Source organism: Saimiri boliviensis, chromosome 9 (genome assembly GCF_048565385.1).
Source record: "Saimiri boliviensis isolate mSaiBol1 chromosome 9, mSaiBol1.pri, whole genome shotgun sequence".
NCBI classification, from domain to species: Eukaryota; Metazoa; Chordata; class Mammalia; order Primates; family Cebidae; genus Saimiri; species Saimiri boliviensis.
In genome coordinates, this window is record NC_133457.1 from 13,454,990 (window position 1) to 13,477,397 (window position 22,408).

At 37.5% G+C, this 22,408-nt stretch overlaps 1 long non-coding RNA gene across 1 annotated transcript; it reads left to right on the forward strand.

Moving 5' to 3' along the window:
• The first annotated feature begins 5,433 nt into the window (after positions 1-5,433).
• On the forward strand, positions 5,434-21,923 carry LOC141585586 (uncharacterized). The gene is made up of 3 exons (XR_012519122.1): positions 5,434-5,651; positions 8,564-8,694; positions 18,029-21,923. It is a non-coding gene; the product is annotated as an uncharacterized LOC141585586 (long non-coding RNA).
• Positions 21,924-22,408: the final 485 nt, after the last annotated feature.

Genomic DNA, 22,408 nt, shown 5'->3' on the forward strand with positions numbered 1-22,408 from the left:
GTTGCTCCTTCCTATGGAATGCAGGCAGGAACATTTCTGATCCATAAGGAACGTGAATTTTAAAATTCTGATTAAAAAAAAAAAACGTGTATAGGACCTAACAGAAATGAATTATTTCAAGCCCCTACTGCTAAATGTGACACATATACACAAAAAAGGATATTTCTTAGACCCTCTTGTGATACAATGTCTTTTTTCAGGACAAATTGATCTTTAATGATTCTGTTTACTTAAAATTTTTTTCACATATGCAAAATTAGAATAATGTAATATAAAGCCCCATAGATCCCCTCACCTGGCTCCATCAATTATCTGTGACCAATACATCTGCTTTGATATTACAACTATTCCCACATTAATTGAAGCATATTCCAGACATATTATTTCATTTGTTTTTCAGTATCTTTAAAAGAGAATGAACTCTTTGAAAAACATAATCCTCATAGCATTGTAAAAGATTATAAATTAGTGAAACTAGTTCATCATCAAATATCCTTTTAGTGTTGAAATTTCCAGTTGTTTTGTAAATGTCATAAAAGTTTTGTTTATACAGTTTGTACATTTGAATCAAAATTCAAATAAGTTCTGTGGATCATGATTGGTTGATAGTTTCTGAAAGTTCCCCTCCACTTACCTCTTTTTCCCTCCCTTTCAGCTTCTTGGTTGAAGAAAGCTGTAGGGTTTCCCAGAGTCCACAGACTGAAAACCTCTGGCATTTCTTAACATGCCAGTTGGCATTGGACCTGGAGGCTTCATCAGATTCAAAGTTTTTGTTTTGTTTTCGCTTTTTCCTGTATTTGGCAAAACAACTTTTTATGTGGGATTGTGCTCTTTTATTAGAAGACATCTAAGGCCAAGTTATTTTCCTGTTGGTAAAGCTCACAGCTGTGGATGGCCAATGCCTAGGTACATTCATCAGGAATTATAAAATTCCTATGGTGTGCTTTATCATTCTGTCTTAATTTATTAGCTGGATTACTTTTTATGAAAATAAACTTCTCCTGTCAATCCAGAACTAGAAATGCCATTTGACCCAGCAATCCCATTACTGGGTATATACCCAAGGGATTATAAATCATTCTACTATAAAGACACATGTACACATACGTTTATTGCAGCACTGTTCACAATAGTAGAGACTTGGTACCAACCCAAATGCCCATCAATGATAAACTGGATGAAGAAAATGTGGCATATAAAGCACCATATGTTCTCACTCATAGGTAGGTGTTGAACAATGAGAACACATGGACTCAGGGAGAGGAGCATTACAGAGGGGACAGTTGGGGGGCGTAGAGGAGAGAAAATGGGGGGTGGGGTGGTGGGGAGAGATAACATGAGGAAAAATGCCAGATATAGTATGTACCTAAAGTAAAATAAATAAATTTTAAAAAAAAGAAAGAAAATATGACACATATACACCACAGAATACTATGCAGCCATAAAAAAGGATGAGTTCATGTCCTTTGCAGGAACATGGATGCAGCTGGCAACCACTGTTCTCAGCAAACTAACACAAGAATAGAAAACAAAACACTGTATGTTCTCACTCATAAGTGGGAATTGAACAGTGAGAACACATGGACACAGGGAGGGGAACATCACACACTGGGGCCCGTTGGGAGGTGTGGAGGTAGGGAAGGGAGAGCATTAGGAAAAATCCCTAATGTAAATGACGGGTTGACGGGTGCAGCAAACCATCATGGCACGTGTATACCTATGTAACAAACCTGAACGTTCTGCACATGTATCCCAGAACTTAAAGTATAATTTGAAAAAAAAAAAAAAAAAAAAAAGAAAGAAAAAAGAAACTTCTCCTTGTCTATTATTTGATGACCTGGATACTCAGTTTGTATTAAAAAGTTAGCAAATAATAGATTCTTTGCCTGGATTTATCAATTTTTGAAATAACTCCTTAGTTCCCCATCATCTACCCAGTATGACCAATTAATTTTCATTTGGTTTAATATTAGTATGAACTTTATGCATTCATAATATATTTCATCATGGCCATTGTAGTTATTACCTTTATTGATGCTTAAGTTGCTCTGTCTTTGGTCAGTAGAAGCCTCTTCAAGTTAGCTCATGAGTCCTTTTGCCATGGCCCTAGTTATATCGGTAATTTTCTTGCTTGTGGTATTAACAAGAGGTGCCAGGCTCATACTGTACATTTCCTGCCCAAGGCCTGCAATCAGTCATTTCTCTAAGAAGTCCTGGTTCTTCTTGAATGGTATTTCAAAACCATCACATAAGCTTAAGGAGGACTGCCCTGTAACTTTTTAAAACTCCTATCTTGAAAGTAAGTAGGCAAAATGGATTCGTTTACCATCCTTTTTATGCCTTTCTGTATTATCTGAACTTTTATCATGCGTATCTATTATTTTGTTTATTACACACAAATTATATATAAGTACACAGTTGAAAAAAAGTCAAAGTAAAAATTTTTCCCACACTCTTCCCATGCTACTTCCTCTGCCAGAGATAACTATAGTTAGCAACTTGTTATGAATTCTTCAGAGTTTTTCTTAGATAGTATTGTTACCTAAATAAGACTAATGCATTTAGGATTCCAGATTATCTTTTACTCTATTAGCCCTATTCAAAGAAACGGAAGTCTGGGAAAAACATAATGGACAGCAATTTAAATCTTCTTTGGGACCAACAACCAGGGCCTCCCCGTTGTCAACTCCAGGGGGCGCTGTGTACATTCAGGTCTCTGTGACTGCTGTCCCCTGGCATTTGCAACACAGCAAACCTGCTAACAAACCAATAGGACAACGAACAAGGAGTATGAACACACAGAAAAGAATATGGTTTCTAAATATACGAAAAGATGCCAGATTTGCTTTTAACAAGAAAGTGCAAAGTAAAACCACCAAAATATTATGTTTCATCTCTCAGATTGGCAAGGATTAAAATGCTTGTTAATGTACCCTTATTCAGTGCTGGTGGAACTACTGCATTTCTAGCAGTTTGACAATATACATTCAATTATAAATGTGTTTGCAGCGCTAATTTAAAACTCTTCTAAAAATATACCCTACACATATACTTGAGTGTTTGAGGAATGATATATGGATAAGGCAGGGTTTCTTAACTCTAACTGAAATTTGTCATTCCTTTAATTATGAAAACATACAGGAAACCATGATGGCATCAGCCTATGCCTTTGTTACCAATAAAATCACAGATATTTTATATCACATTACAATTGTTACAGATATTTTGAAACAGCATTTATGCTCATCTATACTTTAAAATGACAGGAATTTGATCCACTGCTAGATCTTATTATTTATTAATAAATAAGTACATATATTTCCAAATAAATATTTATATAAAGAATATTTTGATAACTATATTTCAGCATAATTGGTTTTCTTTTAATCCTGAGGATTTTCAATGTGCTTAAAAACATTATGGCAGGAAGAAATTCATAGGCTTCATCAGACTCCAAAGGGGTTCATGACACAAAATAAATAAAAAATGTACAGCATCGTGTATATAATCGCTAATGATCAAAAGCAACCAAAAGTGGAAGCTGACCAAAAACCATTTGTACCTTGCTATAGTGGAATACTCTGCAGCTGAAGAAAAAAAAGAATGAAGAATCTGTCTAATAAAATGAAACAATGTCCTAGATATTGTACAAAGAGTAAAGCGGGGTGCAAAATAATTTATGTAGCGGGCTACTACTTGTTTTAAAAAAAAATAAAAGAGTGAATATATACAAATGTCTGTCTGCTTGTTTGTGCATAAAATAGATCTGGAGGACACACAGGCAATTGATAATATTGGTGCCTTCTGGAGATGAGAACTGGGTGGTTTGGGGCTGGAGTGTTACGGAGACTTTTTCCTGATAAACTCTACAGGACTGAACTTTATGCATTCATAATCTATTTCAAAACTTTTGAACCTTGCAAATGTATAATCAATTCAAAAATTAAATTTAAAAAAGTGAGCATTTAAGAACTCCTTACTGAGGCTGGTCACGGTGGCTCACGCCTGTAATCCCAGCACTTTGGGAGGCCGAGACGGGTGGATCACGAGGTCAAGAGATCGAGACCATCCTGGTCAACATGGTGAAAGCCCGCCTCTACTAAAAATACAAAAAATTATCTGGGCATGGTGGCGTGTGCCTGTAATCCCAGCTACTCAGGAGGCTGAGGCAGGAGAATCACCTGAACCCAGGAGGCGGAGGTTGCGGTGAGCCGAGATGGCGCCATTGCACTCCAGCCTGGGTAACAAGAGTGAAACTCTGTCTCAAAAAAAAAAAAAAAAAAAAAAAAAAAAACCAAAAAAAAAACCTCCTTACTGGAGTCTGGACAGGAGATTCATACCCAGCCCCAAAAGGCAAAACCTGGTTAAGTCCAGTCTCCCCTCCTCTGTGGAGCCTCAGCCTTCTCTGCAACAAGCCCTGCAGCTTCTATGCCCTCCATCTCCTACTCTGAACCCCCAGTGAGAGCTTTCTCTCTAAACCTTCTTTGGCTCTTGCCTTTCCCAATACCTTTAGCATTTTCTCATGAGCCTATTCTAACGCAAAACAGGCACACTCCAGCCCTGTGTCTCTATTTTTGCTGCATCACAAATTGGTATAAGGCAACTAGGCATTGGTACAACTGTTAATGGGTGATGAAGTAAGTGAAGATTCACAAGTTTTTTTGTTTCAAATTTTTTTTTATGTTTTCATAGTACAATTATTTAAAAATGAAATCCTATTCATAGAATGATGGCAAATTTTTAGTTTGTTGGTCACAAGTGGGGCCTAATCACTACTATTTGTAAGAGGGCATAAATACTATGGGATTAGATCACTAAAATATTTCTTCTTCCCCAAACTCCGCTGATAAATTTCCTACTATTTCCAAAATGAAGCCAAGTTAAAAAAAAAAAAAAAAAAAAAAAAGAAGCCAAGTTTCAGCACCCTTGTCCAGTATAAGAGTATTGACCACACACAGGCCCACAGACCTTCAGGATCTCAACGTCTCTTGTGAGCTTGGTGTTAAGTGTTGAGCTTCTAAAGCTCATGACACACTGGATCACCCTTGTCAATACATCTTTGGGAATACAGGGTAAATTTATACTATGAAAGTAAAATATTTTGAAGAAAACATTAATGCCAAGCCCTGAGTGCTGATACTAGCATGCGTAATGATTGCCAAAATTATGCAAGCTGCAAAACAAATTTAAGCAGAGTTTTTAAATATTTGTTTAGAGCCTTATAACAAATGCTGACTCTTCCTGAGTTTTGGGTAAGCAGAAGGAAGTCTGCTATATTTTTTGGATAATATTTTGTTTAAAAGCAGACCGAAGATTCTTTTTATGATCAACAAAACTATAGCAAGATCTTGCCATAAGAATCTGCACGAACAGATAATTTAAAATTAAAATGTAACCTTATTATTTTTATGGTGGACCCTGGGAAAATATCTGAGGCCTCAACAGAAACTGCCAGTTTGTTTTTGAATGAGAAATGTGTTTTCTTTGGAGTCATGAACAGGATGAAGAAAACTGGAACAACTGCCAAGACTGAGCTTCCAGCATCTCCATGCTGCAGAACCAAACAGGGCAGCCAGTGGATGTGGAGGCGGTGAGACTGAGAGAGGAAAGGGATAAAATTTCCTGTGGCTTCTGAAGAGCTGTGTAACAAGGTGAGTTATTAAGGAAGGAATAACTGGTATTTCCAGCTTCTTTTCTCATTCATGACACCTAGTACAAAATTTTTCCCAGATTTTGTTCACAAAGGAGGGGCGTGGAGGTTAAGTGTTCGGAGTTGAAGATACAGAAGCTACCTTATTAAAGGAAGCATTTGATTTTCCTCAGGCTAGGAGTCGGGGTTGTACACAGGAATCAGGCAGGTTTCTGGAAGGGCGTTGGCTCCCTCATGTGTAAGTGCTGGCCAGGAATTATTTCGGGATGCGCTTTAGAGGCTCAACACTTAATGCCAAGCTCACAGGAGGCATTGAGATCCTGAAGGTCTCTGTGGCCTGTGTGTGGTCAAGGACTGGACCACCATGAGGCACATCTCTGGTCTGGCTGGAACATACGGCCCATCCAATGCTTTCAAACACTGGTGAGCCACTAATGACTCTGACAAGAATCCTGCAAGCTTCTGGCACTCCAAATACTTGGAGACCCTTGGATGAACACCAAAGCCCCCAAATATTACTGAGATTGAATTTTCTACCATCATGTGAGTGAAAATACAGAACTATTTTTTCTGTCATATTTACACACCAGAAAGTGGCACAGTGACATTCATACCTGCTTTATTGAAAGAATTTCTATGCAGTCAAGTTGAAAGTTCACTTTCCCTGGGCTGCTACTGCTCCAAACACACGTGCACACACGCACTTCTGTCAACGTCTTGGAGGTAAGATCAGCTGGGGCCAGCTAACCTCCCTACCCTTCTTTACATACGCCTCAGTCTTCATGTTGCCTGTCTCATTTTCTTCTTTTACTTGTTGGCCTCATTCACTTTTCATTCAATTAACTCTGCAGAAAATCTTAAGAATCTAATATTTGCTGGTAACTCAAAGGCATCATTTCAGTCTCAAAATGGTGGCGGTCTAGAGCCTGACGTGGAGTAGAGGGTGGAAGGGTATGGTGGGAGGACGTGAAATAATGCTTGCCCGTGGAAGGAGAACAGGGGATTTTAGCAGCACAGAGGGGCAGATAACCCAAACTGGAACAAGAGAAAGAGTCAGGTAAAGATTTTATGAGAAACTGAGGCTTAGCATTAGCAGATCTTAAGTTGCAGAGACTAAATAGGGACAAGAAGAGCATTCTAGGGAGATAGATTAGTCAGGGAAATGCTTGAGGACATGAAAAATAAGGTCTGCTTCCTGAACCTCAGAGTTTAGCACTGTAAAAATATTAGCTCCAGGGGAAGCAAACAAACACTGTTTCTCCCCATTCCTGTGCAGTTTCTGAGCATGTTCTACAAACTGCCCTTAACAGTCATCTTAACTCATTTCTCCACCCCTCAAGTGTGTGACCAGTGTGGATCCATGTAAGAAGCAGCAGCAAAGCAAGCAAAATGATTTCTAGAAGCAAAATAGAAGACAAGAGTAGACTGTTCAGAGAGTTTTATCAGACAAGTCCTGAGCTCCCCCTGCTATATAGGATTAATCAATATGTATTAGTCAAATGCCTGGACCCTTTCATTTCTGTACCTAGATTAAGAATTGTAATATAATCATTTTCTGAGAATAAGCATATATTAACAGATGTTACTGCAAGAAATATATTACCTTATGTGAACAGATTGAATGTATAATGTAGTGCTTGTCAATTGAAAATAAAATTATGAAATTATTTCATGCATAATTTGATTACCTGGCCTGACAGGACACAGATAGTTAGTTCGGGGCATGGTTTTTCACATAAAGACAAATGCTGTTTTTAGATTCAATGCAGAAGGTCTTCAAGGTAAGATCTTACTGTTGGCTAATTCCTCCGCATAGATATTCCTTCCCCTTCCACTTTATTCTCGTCTTAAATTGTCATTCCTTTCAGGAAATGTCCCATGAGGCAAACTCAATTTATTTTTAGCACACAGCTAATTTTGCCAAGAATAAAAAGGGATATGATTTCTATGAATGTTTATTGCACATGCGCTGTTTGTTGAGCAAATAAATAAATGAAAGAGATGATGAAATTAAGGAATTGTTGCCTCAACATCTCGCTTCCTAAAAAAAAAAAAAAAAAAAAAAAAAAAAAAAAGGTGGTTTTGAATATTTTGTTCCCAGGAAATAATTTAAGATTTTCAGTGCATGTCTTTTTAGAGCAAGTTTTAAAAATTTTTATTTGCACCTTAGACTCATGTGGTAGCAGAGTGATACCTGTACCCCTCTCAGAGTGATGTTTTAAAGGCATAAAATAGAATACGTAAGATGACAATTGAAATAGAAAAAGAATTATATGGAAATACAATTATCAAAACAACTCTTAAAACTTCATGATAAAATAACATATGGGTGTTTCTTAACCTATTAAATGATAAGATCCAACTACAAGTCTAGTAGCTACCATATTTTAAGGTTGTGAGGAGTGCAAAGGATAGTTTCAAGATAGAGTCGTGCATTGCTTGATGATGAAGGATGAGGGTCCATTCTGATAAATATGTCATTAGGTGATTTTGTCACTGTGCAAATATCACGAAGTGTATTTACACAAACCTATGATGATATAGCTTACCACACACCTGGTTGTATAGTATAGACTATTGTTCCTAGGCTGCAGCAAGTTATTGTAGTAAATACTGCAAGAAATTGTCACACAACAGAAGGTATTTGTGTATCCAAACACAGAAAAGATACAGCAAATATATTTAACCTTATAGGATCATTGTTGCCTATGCAGTCTGCAGTTAACTGGAACTTTTATGCGGTACATTACTATATCTAAAATTATAATGTGATAGGAAAATATGTTTTACTTCTCTTGGTGACATACTTATAGGAACAGCTAATAATTGCCACGGTTTGGAGTCTAAATTAATAATTGAGAGAAATGCTAGAGGCTCAGGAAATCAAAAACAGGAATTTTTTTCTTCATCCAGGTCCATGGACTGCCTGAATTCTATCCCTGGACCCAGAGAACCCTTGTTTTAAGGGACCCAAGATCATTTTGACTTAATTTCTGCTGTTAATATGGAGATGAACCTAACGAGATCAATTTCTTCAGGAGAAGGTAAAGAGCTTCTTAATCCTTGATTACAAGATATGGGAAGGATGAGGAGGTTTACTATGGTGTTATCCCTCTAAGATGCTTCACTGAAAACTCATTCTGCACTCCTTCCCTAATCCCTTGTAACTATTTCAGAATTTACTTTTTAAAAAGTTTTAACCCAGAGGCAGCCCAGAAAAATGAAACAACAGTGAGCTTGACAGAGGACCCTCGAGTCCTAGCCTCATCTCCTGCATGACCTTGGTATGTCCCTTAACTTCAATCCTCAGCTTATTCGCCATAAAACAGGTAGAATTATGCCTACTTAGCAGTGTCATAGTGATGTTTAAATATGATGATAAGTATGAAAATGATTCGTAAGCTACGAAGAGCTGTGCAGTCTTTTTCTCACTGTGGTACAAGACTGTGGGATAAGAGAAAGGCAAAGCTAATGAAAGGACATTAAGGAAGAAGTGCTCAGGTTGGAGATTGGTACTGAGGGTGAGAAGAGCAGATAATATTCCCTACACACTGGAGGATCTCAGAGCTCCTTTCCCTGCTACTTCATGGCTATATAGAAGCACTCTGCCCCACCAGCCCCTACAAGAACAACAAAAGTCCATGTTTGCTTTAGCTATCAAAGTGTTCATCCATCCATCCACCCACAGTAACGAGAGGATGTTAGAAATAGCTTTGCAGATGCCAACCAATTGGAATTATGTGGGCAAAGGATCCAAATAGAGATATTAATATCTCAAAAAACAGACAAATGACCACAAATATATATATATTTAACAAAATTATCAACAAAATTATCAGGGAACTGCAAATCAAAACCACAGTAAAATATCACCTCATCCCACTTAGGACGGCTATTGTGGAAATGACAAAAAATAACAAAAGCAGACCAGGCGCAGTGGCTCATGCCTGCAAACCCAGCACTTTGGGGGCCAAGGTGGGCAGATCACAAAGTCAGGAGTTCGAGACCAACCTGGACCTTGTCTCTACTAAAAATACAAAAATTAGCTGGGCACCATGGTAGTCACCTGTAATCCCAGCTACTCAGGAGGCTGGGAAGGAGAATTGCTTGAACCTGGGAGGCGGAGGTTGTAGTGAGCCAAGATCGGGCCACTGCACTCCAGCCTGGGCAGCAAAGCCAGACTCCGTCTCAAAAAAACAAACAAACAAAAAACAAAAACAAAAACAAAAACAAAAAACACTGGAAAGAATGCAGAAAAGGGGAAATCCTTATACACTGTTGGTGGGAATGTGAATTAGTAAACTCATTGTGGAAAACAGTGCAGCCGTGTCTCAAAAAGCTAAAAATAGTGCTACCATATGATCCAGCAATTCTACTATTAGGTAGTTATCCAAAGGAAAGAAGTCAGTATATCAAAGGGATATCTGCATTCCCATGTTTATTGTGGCACTGTTCCCAATAACCAATGTATGGAATCAACCAAAATATCCATCAACAGAAGAACAGAAACAAAATGTGATATATACAATGGAATCCTACTGGACTGTAAGAAAGAATGAAATTCTGTCATTCACAGCAATATGGATGAGCCGGGAAAACATTATATTAAGCAAATAACCCAGGCACAGTACGATAAGTACTGCATGTTCTCACTTATATGTGGAGGCTAAAAAAGTCTGTGCTAATAGAAGTAGAGAGTAGAATTTTGAGTATTACAGGCTGGGAATGGTAGGAGGCTGGAGAGGTTGGGGAGAGGCTGGTTAACAGATACAAAATTACAGCTAGATGGAAGGTGTTCTGGTGCTCTACAGCGGCTAACAATAATTTATTGTATATTTTTGAAACACTAAAAGAGAGGATTTTGAATGTTCACAACACTAAGAAACGATACATGTTTTGAGGTGATGAATGTGCTAATTAACCTCATTTGATTCCATTCTACACATGGGTATCGAAATACCCCTGTGTCCCATAATATGTACTATTTTTACATGTCAACTGAAAATAAAAGGAAAAGTAAAAAGTTAAAATTCAATCATGTATGCATAGCACTCAAGGGCATATTTGTTTAATCCTTAGAGAGATATTTGTTCAGTGCAAAAAAGTGATGCAAGAACTTAAGAGGAACGTGCTTGGTGTACTCCTTACTAATAATACTTCCATTAATATAAACTTCCACAGTCTTCAAAGCCCTTCTAAATTTGTAACCAAAATGTTGAGAAAGGACTATATGACTGTTACATTTGCTGACCAGAATTGAGCTGTTTTGTTTGATGCTGAAAACAATGTGATGATATAGGTAGAGAAGGTGTTTTTACTACTTCATTGTTATTATTTTATGGCTGGAAAAACTAAGACTCAGAGAGCTCAGATGACTTTCCCAGAATCCAGAAAAAGCAGAAAGACTAGAAGTAAACCTATGTCTCCAATCCTAGTACTTTTTCCTCCTGCTATGCCATACTGTTTATAAGATAATTATGAAAGGTAATTGACCTGAAATCACTTGTTTACCTTTGAAGAGAGGTTTTTCTCTCCAGATCTCCAGTTGCCTGTCATCAGCCCTCTGTCCAGACTCTTGGAGTCATGACTAACAGGAGGGAGCAGGTGGCAGCGTGGCCACCTGCCATGCAGAAGGACTGGGTCACTTCCTGTTGGTAAAGGGTTTCCTGGTTCAGGTTTGTCAGGCATTCTAAAGTGGAGAGAAAAACAAATTCGCCTCCCAAGCACATGGAAAAAAAACCCACCAAAGTCAATTTTTTTTGTGTGTTTTCCAAATGAAAATGCCACTCTAAAAAGAATCAGGTGTTATTTTTAGAGAGCGAGAATAAAATTTCAGCTCTCAATACCAAAACTATAGCCTCATTCCTTAGAGACACTGATCCAGAAGCAAGTAGAAACTATTCAAAGTCTGCAGTTCCTACCTGACTAGGTAATGCTTAAATAAATAATCAGTTCCCATCATGCAACTCATTGTTTAGCCGAGTCCAAACATACTGCTGCCAACATTTTAAAGTCAACAATGATATCTAAAATAAACATAGGCTGACTAGCACACACTGGTACTTTAATGAAAATATATTGTGAAATAGTTCCTTGCCAATAGAAGTTCTTGGGCTCTCTCTTTAAATAACTGTGGACTATTCAGAAAAATGTTAAGCCATCTATATATTTTTTTAAATTAATTCATTCAACAACCTCCTCTCTTTTTTTGAGCACTTACTCTTAAAAACTTGAAGGAGCTGAGATTTTTATCCTATTTTGAAGCTGACAGGTTAGCTTGCCAGTTTCAAAGGAGCTGGTAGAAATCATGAGATTCTTGGGTCAGAAATAAGTGACTTTGTTACTTACAGCAATAGCAGTAGCCAGTGTCAGCATTTGCGAGGAACTCTGAGCTTGGGGAAACCAGGTCTTTCACACTGAACAGGAAGCATGCCTCGAGACACTTTCTCACTCTTCCAAGGTGGTTTGCTATACAAACATCCTTGAAAAATAGTCCAGAACAAAGTCAGTCAATGCCTTTACTCATAAGACATGTAGAAATATGAGAAATCCAAGGAGATTTGTCTCCAGACCCTTACTCTCTACCAGACATTGCAATAGATGCTAAACATAGGAAGATTGAAAGAACATGCTACCTAATTCTTGATAAATATAATAGTGCTAATAGATTCAACTATGACATTAAACTCTCAGTTCTGTCCGTAGAAAATGTGGGATGTTCATTCAGTTTGTTTAGTATCCCTCTTTAAATTCTTCTAATCAGGAAAATTGGTGAAGGATTCACAAGGCAGAAACCCTGCCTTTTCATCACCAGTTTGTTTGCTAGTGAAGTGTTAAAGTGCTACGTGTTGGCAAAATGGAACTAACACATTGCAATTGCATTAGAGTGCAAGATCTCAGCACTTTCCAAAGTCTGTGGCATGATGATCAAAATGACATCAAGGCAAAGGTCACTGGCAGGGGAAGTAGATAAGAAAAAAGTGAAAGCTGATAGAAAAATATTGTCAAGGAAACCTTTCTTAATTGTACTGGTAGGACTTTGCTATAAAAGAAATTAGAGTTAAGCCACACCAAAATTCAGACCAAAGCAGCTGGCTCTAGCAATGCATGAGTTACAAATGCCTTTAGAATACAATTTAGAGTGAGTTTTCCTTATCCCAAAAATGGGATACATGTGAAGAATGTGCAGGTTTGTTTCATGAGAATGTGCATGCCACGGTGGTTTTGTTACATCTATTGATCTGTCCCCTGAGTTCCCTCCCCTCATTCCCCGTGACCCCACAGCCTCTGGTGTGTGTTGTTTGTCTCTCTGTGTCCATCTGTTCTAATCGTTCAACTCCCACTTGTGAGTGAGAACATGTAGGTGAGTTTTTCTATAGGGACTGGAACATTATTACCAGAATGAATTTAAAAATAAAATTGTAAAACTCCACTGAAAATATATACAGTCTGAACCTCTGAAAAAGACAGGGACGTGTTATGTAAATCATTTCAACTTCAGTTAATTCTCTATAATACCATTCCTCCCATTGTTCTGATCCAGCTTCCTTTATGCTCACTCAGTTTTTAACAAGAAAATTTCAATAGTAATTTGACTTCCCAGGCAAACTTTTCCACAAGTGAGAGAAAATTCTGACCTGACAATATGGGTATTCCAGACTCTTTAATAGCAGTCTTTTTTTTCCATTCCAAATTAGTTAATTGGCGATCTGACTTGTCAATAAGGCTCTTGTGAATTTCGTTAGCACAAGCCACTTCCATCAGAGTCTGACTTCTCCTGGGTAACACGAAAATAACTACTGGATATTTTGAAGATGGAAACAAACTGTCGAAAAACATTTTGTTCCTAAGTGGGCTCATGCTGGGACCCCACTGATGAGTGCAAGTCCTCTGGACACTGAATGGCTTACCTGATGACTGCTCCCCCTTTTTTTTCAATATAGTAATAATTTTGTCTTTTTCCTTTGACTTTTTCATAGAAGTTAAAATTTAAAAACCCGTGGAAGATCTATTTCTAGTCTAGTGCACAAAATGCTACTTCCTACATCTGAGCTAATATTATTCTCTCGGGCTACTTACAAAACCGGCAGTTTCCATATTGGGTAGCATATATTCATATCTATAATTCTTTGATCTATCAGAGGTACAAAAGTTCCTCTAGGATTATAGATGTATGATAAAACTGATAACATATATTACACTTGATTTTAGTCAAAAGGCTGAGAAATGATTATATATATGCGTATATATATATGTATATACACACAAAAATACATGTATGCATATATGGAATTGCCAGTATATATATAAATATAGTATTTTGAGACGTAGTGAAATAATATTGGGTAACAAAGGCCTAAACGGAAACACAATGCATATTTAGATTATTTAAATTATTTTAATAATAATAAATAATTATCCCTAGATTAATTTATCATCCTGAACTATTTGAACCACTTAGCACTTAGGAAATTTTTTAATTTCCCAGCGTCTCAGGAACTTTTCCGTGAGTATTGATTCCAGTGTACTTTGATTGTGAGGAAACACAAAAAGGTGTTAGAGAGGTCACCTCTGGGGAAGAAAACTGGAAGGCAGGAGAACCTGAGTAGGAGGTACACGTAAATTCGCTCATATCACCTCCCGTACTACAAAATGTTCTGTGCTTATTTTTATTTTTAAATGAAAAAAATTGACAAAGATTGCTGACATTGATTTTTCCCTAACCTCCTCCCTTTTCTTCATCAATCTTGAGGTTCGCTAACCGATAAACTCAGTGTTACAGAATAACTTTTAAAAGTTTTAAATGCGAAGCTGGGCCCAGTGGCTGGCATCCTGTAATCCCAGCCACTCAGGAGGCTGAAGCAGAACTGCTTAAGGCTAGGAGTTTGAGACCAACCTTAGCAACACAGTAAGAGCCCATTTCTATTTCAAAAAAGAAAGAAAGAGGGGAAGGAAGGAAGGAAGGAAGGAAGCCAAATGTCCATCAATGGGTATATGGATAAACAAGTCATGATGTATATGAGGGAATGTTATTCAGCTATAAAAAGAAACGGAGTACTGATACATAGTACAATGTGGATGAACCTCAAAAATATGCTAAGCGGAAGGCATCAGACACAAAATTCACGTATCATATGATTCCATTTACAGAAAATATCCAGAAGAGGTAATCCACAGAAATGGAAAGCAGATTTGTGGTTGCTCGGGACTGGGGTGAGGGGAGAATGGGGAATAACTGCTTAACGGATATGGGGTTTCATTTGGGGGTAATGAAAATGTTTTAGACTTACAGGTGGTGATTGCAAAATACTATGAATGTACAAAATGCCAGTAAATTGTTCACTTTAAATGGCTAATTTTGTTATGTTAATTTCATCTCCATGAAAAAAAAAAGCGTTTTAATCACAAAAGGAATAAATTGATGCCCATATTAGGTTTAAAGAACAGAGGTTTAAAAAGAAAGAAAAGAGACAGGAAAGAAGGAAGAAAGGGAAGAAGGGAGGAATACACAAAGAAAGGGAGAAAGGACCACTCCCATTTCCACCACTCAGGGAAATTCATCATTAATATTTTGAGTTAATATTTTGGTATATTGGTATTACCTTGCAGTCTGATAACAATAGTCAAATGTATTCCAGACTCACCATGCTTGGTATTACATAAGCTTCCAGTCCTTTTTTCTCAACACAAATATGCTTTTTAAAACATAAAAATTATATTATGTTGTACATATGCTTACATCTCCTGCTTTGTTCAATTAATCTAGCACAGGTTTTCACATCATTTGTCTTCTACACGAGGTTTAATGCTGTATTGTACTCCAGAGCATAATATACTATAATCTATTCAACTAATTCCTTAATGTTAGATGTTTAGGCATGCAGTTATTGTTGAGAGCTGAAAACATAAAGACTATAGTTGTGAGACTATAGTTATGAGTTTTGGTGTGTGACTTGAGGTATTAGCTTTTTCCCTGATAGTCTCACCTCCTTCATGGAAAGTCAGTACAGTTTCTCACAACTCTGACAACTGAGGAACTCTCCTTTCTCACAACTGAGGCACTCTCCTTAGCCAAAATCATTTATTGAGTGTTTTATTTATAAAGAAGCCTTTGATTGGCCAGGCACTGTGGCTCATGCCTCTAATCCTAGCTCTTAGAGAGGCAGAGGCGGGAGGATAGCATGAGCCCAGGAGTTTGAGACCTGCTTGGGCAATATAGCGAGAGCCCATTCTCCACAAAAAGGGAAAAAAACAAAAAGACAAGAAGAAGAAGAAGAAGAAGGAGACTTTTGTTAATACTGAGTAACTGAAAAAAAATGTACATTAAAAATATTTCATTAATAATTCACTCATGATTATGACACTCATTGGAAACAGTGGAATTATCTTTTAAATGTCAAGATACAAGGATGTGCTCATTTTATTTTACAGAAAGTATCATAAGGTTTGAGCAAACTTGTCCAGGAACCAGAACATTTGCAGAGCAGAAACAGAGAGAGAAGATGGAGCCTGTTTATCAAATAATGTAAATAAAGTTATCGGTGGTTTGATAGCTTCTGAAAACAACAGACTCTTGCATCTAACAAAGTCATTTCCACCATCTGTTCAAAAACCACAATTCCATACAAGGTCAGGCTCCTAAAGGTACAAAGCTGAAAGGAACTTTATAGGCTTAAATTCACAGTTTCCCATCATGTCTGCACTCAAGGGGCTTGGAGGGATGCTGCTGTCTACTGCACCGTCTCAGAAAGTGGGATTTGAGCAGCTCGGATCCTGCCCTGTGGTTTGCAGACTTGACGCCTCTGCGAAGTGCTTCCATGGCCAGCAGAGTAGTGCCCTTGGGAGCTAACTGGCTAAATGTGTGATTAAAATCCTTATGAAAATAACACTTTTTTTTTTAGAAAATTTGTTGTTACAATCAACATTTTCATATATACTAAATTTGACCCAACTGTTTGAAAATCTTTTGATATATGTCTTGTACCTTAAACACAATGTTAATATATGCTATTCATTCATTCAATAAATATTTATTTGGTGCCTGGTGCCAGATACCCTTCCCAACTCTTGGGATATAAGGGTAAAAAAAGCAGATAAAACCCTTCTGTCATGAATCCTACATTCTCATGTGGGGGCTATCAGTAAAATAAATAAGCCAATAAATTAATAATATAATTGCAATGACTATCAATAAGTGCTATGAAGAAAATAAACATGGGCTGAGATTGAGAAAAATGAAGCAAGATGTCCACTAGGTAGGCAGCCAGGGAGGAACTCTTAAAGGAGATGAAGTTTGACCTGAGAGCCATCTCCGAGAAGAAAAATATCCAAGCTTGGGAGTGTGCGAGAAGGGGCATTCCAAGTAGAGGGTGCAGTCCCCCAGGCCTTTGAAGATAGATCAGACCTGGCATATCTGAAGAACTGAAAGAAGACAACATGGCAGAGTGTGGTGATGTAGGAGTGGGACAAGGCTGAAGCGATGGTTGGGATCCTGTTAAATAAGGCCTTGTAGGCTGAGTAGGAACCTGGGGTGTTTTTCAGAATGCAAAGTCAATCATCACGTTTATAATGATGCTTTCCTAGAGGTCCTACTCAAGAAGTTAAACAAATTCAAAGTCAGTGAATCTTTTTTTTTTTTTTTTTTTTTTTTTAAGAATAAAGACATAGCCGGGCGCGGTGGCTCAAGCCTGTAATCCCAGCACTTTGGGAGGCCGAGGCGGGTGGATCACGAGGTCCAGAGATCGAGACCATCCTGGTGAACATGGTGAAACCCCGTCTCTACTAAAAGTACAAAACATTAGCTGGGCATGGCAGCGCGTGCCTGTAATCCCAGCTATTCAGGAGGCTGAGGCAGGAGAATTGCTTGAACCCAGGAGGCAGAGGTTACAGTGAGCCGAGATTGCGCCATTGCACTCCAGCCTGGGTAACAAGAGCGAAACTCCGTCTCAAAAAAAAAAAAAAAAAAAAAAAGAATAAAGACATAAGAGTTTTTTAAATGTCAGCTTAGGAGGCTGACAGCTAAATTGTAGCTAACTTCAACCAGTCAGAATGGGTTGGGGCTAGGCTGATCAGATATCTCAGTTTTCCTAGAAGAGTCCCAGTTTACACCTGTTATTTCCAGCATGCTTTTGGTATGTAACATTTGTCTCAAGTACTTCACTTTTTAATGGAATGTGCTTGTTAGTAGTTGGATTAAAACAAGCCAGAATGGGTCGAGTAGACAGCTACTTTATACTTCCAGCTTCTCTCCTTTCATGGTGTTATGGAATAGTGTGTGAGACGTAAGTGTAACGTTGACATTGACTTTTCACTTTAACATATGGTAAAATCTGACAGACACTGACAATAACTCCTTTCTCTTTTCTCTACTCTTTCCAGAAGCAATGTAGCTACGATTTTCTTTTCAGAAGAACCATACAGGACTGTCACTGATAAAACGAAGTTGGCAGGTGTTCCTTGGAGATATTGCAGGTTCAGTTCCAGACCACTGCAATGAAGTGAATATTGTGATAAGCCACATGAGTTTTTTTGGTTTCCTAGTATATATAAAAGTTATGTTATATGTCAGGCATGGTGGCATGCACCAACTACTTGAGAGACTAAATTGGGGGGATCACTTGAGCCCAAGAGTTCAAGACCAGCCTGGACAACATAGTGAGACCCTGTCTCTACAAAAACTTCAAAAATTTATTTGCCAGGAATGGTGATGTATTCCTATAGTCTCAGCTACAGGCCAAGATGGGAGGATTTCTGGGACCAGGAGGTCAAGGCAGCAGTGAGCCATGATCATGCCACTGCACTCCAGCCTGGATGACAGAATGAGACCCTGTCTCAAAAAATACAGTACTTTATCGCTTAAAAAAAAGGTGCTAACAATCATTTGAGCCTTCATCAAGTCGTAATCCTTTTGCTGGTGGAGGGTCTTCCTATCCTTAAGAAGCAACTCCTCATCTGTTCAAGTTCGATCTTGAGTTTGCAGCAGCTTAGCCTCATCTTCGCTTCTAGTTCTAGTTTTCTGGCTATTTCCACCACCTCTGCAGTTACTTCTTGCCTGAAATCTTGAACCCCTGAAAGTCATCCACAAAGGTTGGAATCAACTTCTTCTAAACTCCTGTTAATGTTGATATTTTGACTTCCTCCCATGGATCACAAATTTTCTTGATGGCATCTAGAATAATGAACCTTTTCCCGAAGGTTTTCAATTTACTTTGCCCAGATTCATCAGGGGAATCACTCTATATGGCAGTTTATGAAATGTGTCTTTTTCACTTAAGCATATCTTAAGGAAAAATATAAGTAGAAGAAATTTTTTAATATATTAAGACTTGAAAGTCAAAAAATTACTACTTGATCTGTATGTTGCAGAATATATACTATATTTTCAGATGATAAATGAGAATTGGCTTCGACTTAAAGTCACTAGTTGCAGCAGCCCCTAAAAAGAGAGTCAGCCTGTCCTTTGAAGCTTTGAAGCCGGACTTAGACTTCTCTTCCTCTCTAGCTATGAAAGCCTTAGAACATATCTTCTTCCAGTGGAAGGTTGTTTCACTTACATTGAAAATCTGTTGTTGAGTGTAGCCATCTTCATCAATGATCATAGTTAGATCTTCTGGATAACTGACTGCAGCTTCGACAACAGCACTTGCTGTTTCACCCTTACGTTTATGTTATGGAGAGACCACTTCTTTCCTTAAACCTCATGAACCAATCTCTGCTAGCTTCAAACTTTTCTCATGTAGCTTCATCACCTCTTTCAGCCTTCATAGAATTGAAGAGCACTGGGGCCTTGCTCTTGACTAAGATGCAGCTTAAGGGTATGTTATGGCTGGTTTGATCTTCTGTCCACACTACTTGAACTTTCTCCATATCAGCAAGATATGTTTCATACAGCAATGCTGTTTCACTTTCCTATCATTCATGTGTTCACTGGAAGCAATTTCCTTCAAGAACTTTTCCTATACCTTCACAATGTGGCTAAGTTTTTGACTCAAGCGGCCTAGCTTCTGGCCTGTCTTGGCTCTCCATATGCCTTCCTCACTAAGCTTAATAATTCTATCTTTTGATTTAAAGTGAGATGCACGACTGTTCCTTTCACTTGAACACATAGAAGCCATTGTAAGGTTATTGGCCTTATAATTTCAATATTGGCCCAAATTCAATATTGTTGTAGATCAGAAAATAGAGTGGCCCAAGGAGAGGGAGAGAGATGGGGAAAGGCTGGTTGGCAGAGCTGTCAGAACACACATAACGTGTATTAATTAAGTTCAATGTCTTACATGGGCATAGTTTGTGGCACTTCAAAAACAATTATAATAGTAACACCAAAGATCACTGGTCACAGATCACCATGACAGATATAATAATAAGGAAAAAGTTTGAAATACCAGTAATAAGGAAAAAGTTAGAATTACTAAAATGTGACAGAGACACAATGTGAGCCCATGCTGTTGGAAAAATGGTACCAAGAGACCAATGCAGGGTTGCCACAAACCTTCAATTTGTAAATAACATAATAATATGCAGCTCAATAAGGTAAAGCACCACGAAACAAGGTGTGTTTGTACTCAGTCATGAGCAGCTAGAGACAGATAACTCCCAGGTGGTGGGAAAAGAAATAGTCTATGCTGCTGGCCCTCCCAGTCTAACAGCTTGTGCCACTCTCTATAAATGCACAAAGTCAGCAAGTCACTAAGTTAGTGGAAAACATGGGATATTATGGGTTAGGTATATATACAATATGTACAGAAGGCAGAAGACGAGCAGTCCTGCCATAGAACTTACTGTGTAGTCTGAATGCTGCAACTGTTTTCCATTTATTGGATGGTGTAAATCCATGACTGTTTCTTTTGTTGTTTGGCAATGCTTTTTTATTTTACAATAAACTCTTTCAATAGCAATGACCTCAAGACAATGAAAACACGAGTTTAGTACAGACTTAAGTAAAGAATTGCCATTTCTCAAGAAAGTAAATGATTACAGTGAAACTTGCACAAAATGTAGACATTTGCTATCTGCCATGGGACCCATTGTGACATCACTGACCACTTGAAAACAAGGAAATACAAATCTGCTGAAAAATCATCAGGGTCTCATTCAAAAGTTAATGGTAAATTTAAGAAGATTTGATTGAATACGACAACAGTTGAGAGGTGCAGCTTCAGAAGGTGCATTTATACAACCTCTTTCGAAGCATAACTTCTCATTTAGGTTAAATGATCCTTTATTTTAATTTTGTTCTTTTTAAATCCTGTTTCCCTGTACATCCACTTATAAAGTGATAACAGATAATGATAGCGGATAATTAGCATAAGAAGAACTTGCCAAACAACTAAGTGGCCTCAATTTTATATCAGTGTCATCTGAAATCTGGTTAACTCTAATGACAGTGGAAGGTTCTCATCCAATTCACTGAGTCAAAGTAAAACGTTTAGGATTTTCTTTTGTTGAGAGTGAAACATCTGAAATTATTGTGAACGCTATTGTAAATTCGGTTACAGAGTTCAGCACTGAGGGTTGAATGATTTGTTTTTGCATCCATAATATGAGTACAAATTCTGGTGATGTACAGCATTGTGGAAAAAATAATGCTCTTACTAAATTAAAACAGAGCAAAAATGTACTTGGAATTGATTGCCATGCACATGATTCATAATTGGGTTAAACAAGCTATGATATTCTACCAATTGACATAGAAACTGTATTGCCAAAACTCACAAATATTTATACATATGCATAGATAAAATAACTGAACTGCGTCATTTTCATGGTGATACCGATATTGAAGAAATAATATACTTGGGTATAACAACAAGCAAATCCATTCTTTACTGTTTATCATTAATTAGATTTTAGAAACATTTGAGTCTAAAAAACCAATTTGTAACACAACGTAAGTATCCTATATTAGCACTGACATTTTTTGGGTAAATGTGTCCTTTAAATTTTGGTTGCATTTTGTTCAAAATCAGGTGGAAATCTTTAATCAAGGTATCCAATGAGTAGAGCACCTCAAAACTTTAGCTTTTACATTTTGGCAAACTGCAATTACTGAAGACAAAGCTTGTAAACAAGAAGATATTAAAATTAAGCCATATGAAAGCATGGGAAGAACTGAACAAAATAATCAATGAGAGTTTAAATGATTCATAAGATTTAATTTTAAAGCTTCATGATTGTGCTCTGGGTTATTTTAACTTATATAAAAAATGTTTGCTACCTCCATTTTTAGTTGCATAAGTTTGTATTCTATACCAGAATAAAATGAAATGGAAAAGACCTGTATTTTTGCAGTATCTGTATTTGTTCAACCACTCAAAGAATCATATTATAGACAACTTTTAAATAATTTTTGCCTTTTAAAAAATGTTTGTCAAAGATACCAAACTGATAGACAAAAGAGGGAAAAAGAAGTAGTACTTATAAAAACATTTGGGTTAATTATTTATATATATTTCAATACAAAAAATAAAGTTAGGGTTAAAACTCTTCTGCTTATAATTTTCTCTGGACTTGCCAAGTATTATGTAGACCTTATAATTGAATTTTTTAATTTTTATTTTTTGAGATGGAGTCTCACTCTGTCACCCAGGCTGGAGTGCAATGTCACCATCTCAGCTCACTGCAACCTCTGCCTCCTGGGCTCAAGCAATTCTTCTGCCTCAGACTCCCAAGTAGCTGGGATCACAGGCACCCGTCACCACACCAGGTTAATTTTTTTGTATTTTTAGTAGAGCCAGGGTTTCACCATGTTGGCCAGGC